Below are 5,950 nucleotides of genomic sequence, written 5' to 3' on the forward strand. Positions count from 1 at the left end.
GACGAAGTTGACGACTTGTCAACTAGGTGACGACTAAGTTGACGGTCGTCAACTAAGTGATGACCCATCAGCCCTAGTCGTCATCCTAGCACAATAAGGGGAAATTTCCAGCCCAAAAGTGTAATGCCCCAAAATCTTATCCTGGAGCATCACACGGTGCTTAAGGCTACAAATATCCCCAAGTTAACCCTTTGAGCCTGCTACTACATATAAATCTTACTTAGAGATGAATAACACAAAATAATGGTCCTGTCATGTCATAATCACAAGAAATATCAAGAAAATACTTTATCCGAACGGTCACAATGCTGAAAATCTCAATATACTAGTAATCTGTTAAACTAGTCTGACAAGCCTCTACTGCTCAAGTAACTAGAGAGTCATTGGGACAGAACCCCAACTGATTCATACTCAAATGAAGAGAAATAAATAAACTACTGATAATACTAGAATGTTTGAAGATAGGTCCTCAAACCATGAGGACTCACCAATGTGGAGATGCAGATAAATGTACTCGAGATCACTGACGTGGCTGGAACTGAGCACCTGAACCTACATTATGAGAAATTTAGAACACAGACGTATATGTGGATCAGTACATTGAGGATGTACTGAGCATATGGGGGTGAATGCAATTAAAGAATCAATATCATAAATCTTTATAGCAAACATGCATGCAATTATAGATGACTCACATAGCTTGAATAAAACTCTCAAAATCATGAATACGAAGCAAGTATATAAATCACGTAAGTTATTACACTTTATTCTAAATTTGGATCCTTTCTTCGTTCTAAAACTTGTAAACTATATGAAGTCTTAAGACAATAACTTTCAGGACATATACTTCAGTCTTATGAAAATGAGGAACTTATTTGGACCTAAAGATTATGACATATGAGAACCTTAGAAATCCTAGAATCATAGCTTTCGAAATACATATACTTCCAAACTCTTACTTTTTCCTTAAAGAGAGTAAAATTTCTTTACAACTTAAAGACTCAGTACTTTAGGAACTTTAAGACTTGGGACTCTAGGAAACTTGGGAGTTTCTTCTAACCGATATAAACCATGTAAGCTACATGGTGTCCAACGTCCTGCCCTCGTTGGGGAGAGCTATTCTATCCTTGCCATCAGAGTAGAATCTTTTACTTTTAGTGATCACTAGCTTAACCCACTGGGGTATATCAAGTCCTACGGTGGCTTGTAGTTCTGGGGCATGAGACCTTGGAATCAAGCCCAACTCGGTGCTAAATACTACTCACTTACTTATCTCAAAACTTTTAAGACAATCCATCTTAATTAGTACAAAAGGGTACAATGGAAGACAATTATGCTTCCCTTTAACTTAAATCAAAATGGGGTGGATTTCTTTCTTAGCTTAGGACCAAAATTGACTCTTTCTTGAAATCTTGGTAGACTTATCACCAATAAACTATAAAACTTAATAGCATGGGAATATAGGTACACTTCTTGAAACACCTTGGAGAGTATCAATAATTCATTCTTAAAGAATCATAATTCCACAATAAGGCTCAATTCATGACAATAATATTGGATATTCTTTGAAAAAAAAAACATCATATCAATATAGGAATGTGGAATTTATAACATGAATTATCAATTCAAGATCATAGATATAAGAAACAATCATGCAATTAAAGACTTGACATATTTAAATACCATAAACCCAAATAATAGCATATTAGGCATGATTTCCAACTTGAAAATACGAAATTGTTTAAGAAAAATTAAAATTTTAGGCCCAAGAACGAAAAAAGTGTTCTCATTCAAACCCCACATACTTTGAATTATGATTTTAGATGAACTCTTGCTTTCGGAACTCTATTCGTAAAATGGATGGGTGCTTCTTGTAGCTCTCGCAATAGGGATTCCTAATCTTGAATCAATTTAGAAAAACGGTGGTTGAATATTGAGGGATCTTGATATTTAGTTTGAGACTAAAGGGTTTGGTTCTTGAGGGAATTGGAAAAAATGACCATATTTTCATCATTTGGGAGCTTAATCCCGCATTTATTGTTGAACAAGGGTGGGAGAAAGGAATAAAATGCCCCTAAGGAAACAAACAAAGTCGCAGCTATCCCTCAGTTGAAAGGCTGATAGGCTGAAGTAAATTGGGTATAACTCTTTACTCCGATTTTGGATTTGGGTAAAATTAGTTGCATTGGAAATAAGACTCAAAGATATTTTATTTGATATATAGAAGACCTCGTAGTTCATTATATACAGCAAGTTATGAAAGTTGGAATTTGACGCTGAAATTATGGCCTGAAATGCGCCCGAAATGCAGGAGCATTTCAAAGGCATATCAAACCAGTGTGTTATGCCCCTGAAATGTGCCCAAGATAAGCCCAAGATGCGGGATCATTTCAAAGGCATCTCAAACCAGTGTTTTATACCCCTGAAATGCGCCCAAGATACGCCCAAGATGCGGGAGCATTTCAAAGGCATGTCAAACCAGTTTGGATGGAAAATACTCCGCTTTCCAAAGTCATAACTTTTAGCTCGGGTTCCGTATTTAGGCGATATTGGTACCGTTGGAAAGATATTTCAAAGACCTTTCATTCTAAATATATTAGGCCATCTAATTCATTAAATACAAGCAGTTATGGTCCACTAAAACTTAATCGATGGAATTGTTTTCAACTCATCTTAGAGATAGGGGATTCTTGTGTCCTCAATTCATATCCAAGGATTTTACCACACTATGGGAGTGATCACCACACATACATTAACAAGGAATCACTTAGTTCAGGTCTATGTGCGCAGGGACGATGGTCTAAATTCTAGCCCAAAAGTATGGGGTATTGCAATATCTCCCCCTTGGGAACATTCATCCTCGAATGAGACTTATTTGAAAGAGAGAAATAATAAACTGTAATTACATACTGGTCATGCACAACAGAAGCATGATAGTATGACTGAAACTACTGATATACTGAGTTGTCATACTGAACATGCATATCTGAAACAAATTGGTAAACTGACTCTACATCGTCCTAAATTTTTGAGTACTTTTAAGAATGTACGAAATTATAATAAGAATAGATATATAGCTTAATCGCAGATTAGAATGGGGTTGAATTAAGAAAGAGTAGTAATACCTTCAGCCAGACCTAAATTTGTGGAGAAAAGGTGTGGGTACTTAGCTCGCATATTTGCTTCTGCTTCCCAAGTAGTGCCCTCAACTGACTGATTATGCCATAAAACTTTAACCAAGGGAATTTCTTTGTTCCTTAGTCTACGGATCTGGTGGTCTAGAATCTCAACTAGAACCTTATCACACGAAATACTGTCCTAGACATCTGGGCTTTCCGAAGGATCTACAACAGCAGAATCACCAATACACTTCCTAAGCATAGATACGTGGAATACCGGATGTACATCTGACAATTCTGTGGGCAACTCAACCTCATAGGCTACTTTCCCAACATGGCTCAAAACTCTATAAGGACCAACATAGTGGGGACTAAGCTTCTCCTGTTCAAGTAAACCAAGTCATTAACTTCAAACTCAAGGTCTCTTCTTCTCACATATTCATAAAACTTCTGATGACTCTGAGTTGTCCCAAACCTTTTCTAATCAACTTCACCTTCTCCATAGCCTCAAACACTGCATCAGGTCCAATCACAACAGCTTTACCCACTTCGAATTGACCTATGGGTGATCTATATCTCCTCTCATACAAAGCCTTAAATGGTTCCATCTGGCAGCAAGAGTGATATCTATTATTATAAGCAAACTCTATCAATGGAAAATGCTCATCCCAACTACCTTTGAAATCAAGAGAACATGCCCTCAACATGTCTTCTGAGGTCTGGATGGTCCTCTCAGCCTAACTATCTGTCTGTAGATGAAAAATAAAACGAAGATAAACTTGGGTACCAAGACCCTTCTGAAAAGCTCTCTAAAACTACGAAGTGAAATGAGTACCTCTATCCGAAATGATAGACAAGGGAACTCCATGCAACCTGACTAACTCCCGAATATACAATCTAGCATAATCCTTAGTTGTACAAGATGTATGTACAGGCAAGAAATACGCAGACTTAGTCAGCCTGTCTACAACCACCCAAATAGAATCATGATGACGATGGGAAAGTGGTAAAACAGTCACAAAATCCATATTCACCACTTCCCTCTTCCAAGTGGAAATACCAAACTCTTGCATCACACCTCCAGGTCTTTGGTTCTCCACCTTAACCTATTGGCACATTGCACACTTCGCTATAAACCCAGCTATATCCTTCTTCATACCACTCCTCCAATAGATTTCCTGCAAGTCACGATACATCTTGATAGCGTCGGGATGAATAGAATATCGCACTCCATGTGCTTCATCCATAATTCTCTGCCTTAGATAATCAACAAAAGGGACACACAATCTACCCTGCAGTCTCAACACACCATCTCCACCTTGGGAGAAAAACCTCTACCTTTTGGTCCTTAACTGACTCCTTCAGTCTGACCAAACTTTCATCTAAGTCTTGCTTCTCCTTCACTTCCAAAACTAAAGAGGATCCGAAACTACTTTGCACCAAAATACTTCCCTCAGCAAAATCAAACAACCTAACACCCATTCTAGCCAAACGATGCACATCATGAGCTAACTCTTTTTTATCTTCCTCTACATGAGTAACACTACCCACAGACAACCTACTAAGGGCATCTTCCACTACATTGGCCTTGCCTGGATGATACAACACACTCATATCATAATCTTTTAGCAATTCTAACCACCTTCTCTATCTAAGATTCAGTTCTCTTTGAGTAAACACATACTGCAAACTTTTGTGATCCGTAAGCACATCTACACGAACACCATACAGGTAATGTCTGTAAACTTGTAAAGAAAAAACCACCGCAGCTAATTCAAGATCATGGGTTCAGTAATTCTTTTCATACGGCTTCAACTTTCTAGAGGCATAAGTTATAACCTTACCTCTCTACATCAACACACAACCCAAACCAACTCTAGAGGCATCACAATACACATACCTCAAATTATAAATTTGGATGAACTCTTTCTTTCAGAACTTTATTCTTACAATGGATGGGTGCTTCTTGTAGCTCTCACAATGGGGATTTCGAATCTTGAATCAATTTTGAAAAACGACGGTTGAATTTTGGGGGATCTTGATTTTTAGTTTGAGACTAAGGGGTTTGGTTCTTGAGGAAATTGGAGGAAATGACCATATTTTGGTCATTTGGGAGCTTAATCCTGTGTTTATGGTGGAATAAGGGTGGGAGAAAAGACTAAAATACCCCTAAGAAAAGTAACAAAGTCGTAGCTGTCCCTTAGTTAATAGGCTGATAGGCTGAAGTAAATTGGGAATAACTCTTTATTCTGATATTAGATTTGGGTGAAATTTGTTGAATTGGAAAGAAGACTCAAATATCTTCCATTTGATATATAGATAACCTCCCAGTTCATTATATACAACAAGTTATGATCATTGGAAGTTGACCTTTAAATTGTGGCCTGAAATGCGCCCGAGATGCTGGAGAATTTCAAAGGCATATCAAACCAGTATGTTATGCCCCTGAAATGCGCCTGAGATGTGCCCAAGATGTGGGAGCACTTCAGAGGAATCTCAAACCAATGTTTTATGTCTCTGAAATGCGCCCAAGATTTGGGAGCATTTCAAAGGCATGTCAAACCAATTTGGATGGAAAATACTCCACTTTCCAAAGTCATAACTTTTAGCTCGTGTATCGGATTTAGGAGATATTGGTAGCATTGGAAAGATATTTTGAAGACATTTCATTCTATATATAGTAGGACTTCTAATTCATTGAATACAAGCAGTTATGGTCGATGATATTTAACCCAAGTTGGAGGGTCCACTTAAACTTAATCGATGGAATTGTTTTCAACTCGTCTTAGAGTTAGGGGATTATTTTGACCTCAATTCATATCAAAGGGTTT

This window comes from Capsicum annuum, chromosome 8 (assembly GCF_002878395.1).
Source record: "Capsicum annuum cultivar UCD-10X-F1 chromosome 8, UCD10Xv1.1, whole genome shotgun sequence".
Taxonomy (NCBI): domain Eukaryota; kingdom Viridiplantae; phylum Streptophyta; class Magnoliopsida; order Solanales; family Solanaceae; genus Capsicum; species Capsicum annuum.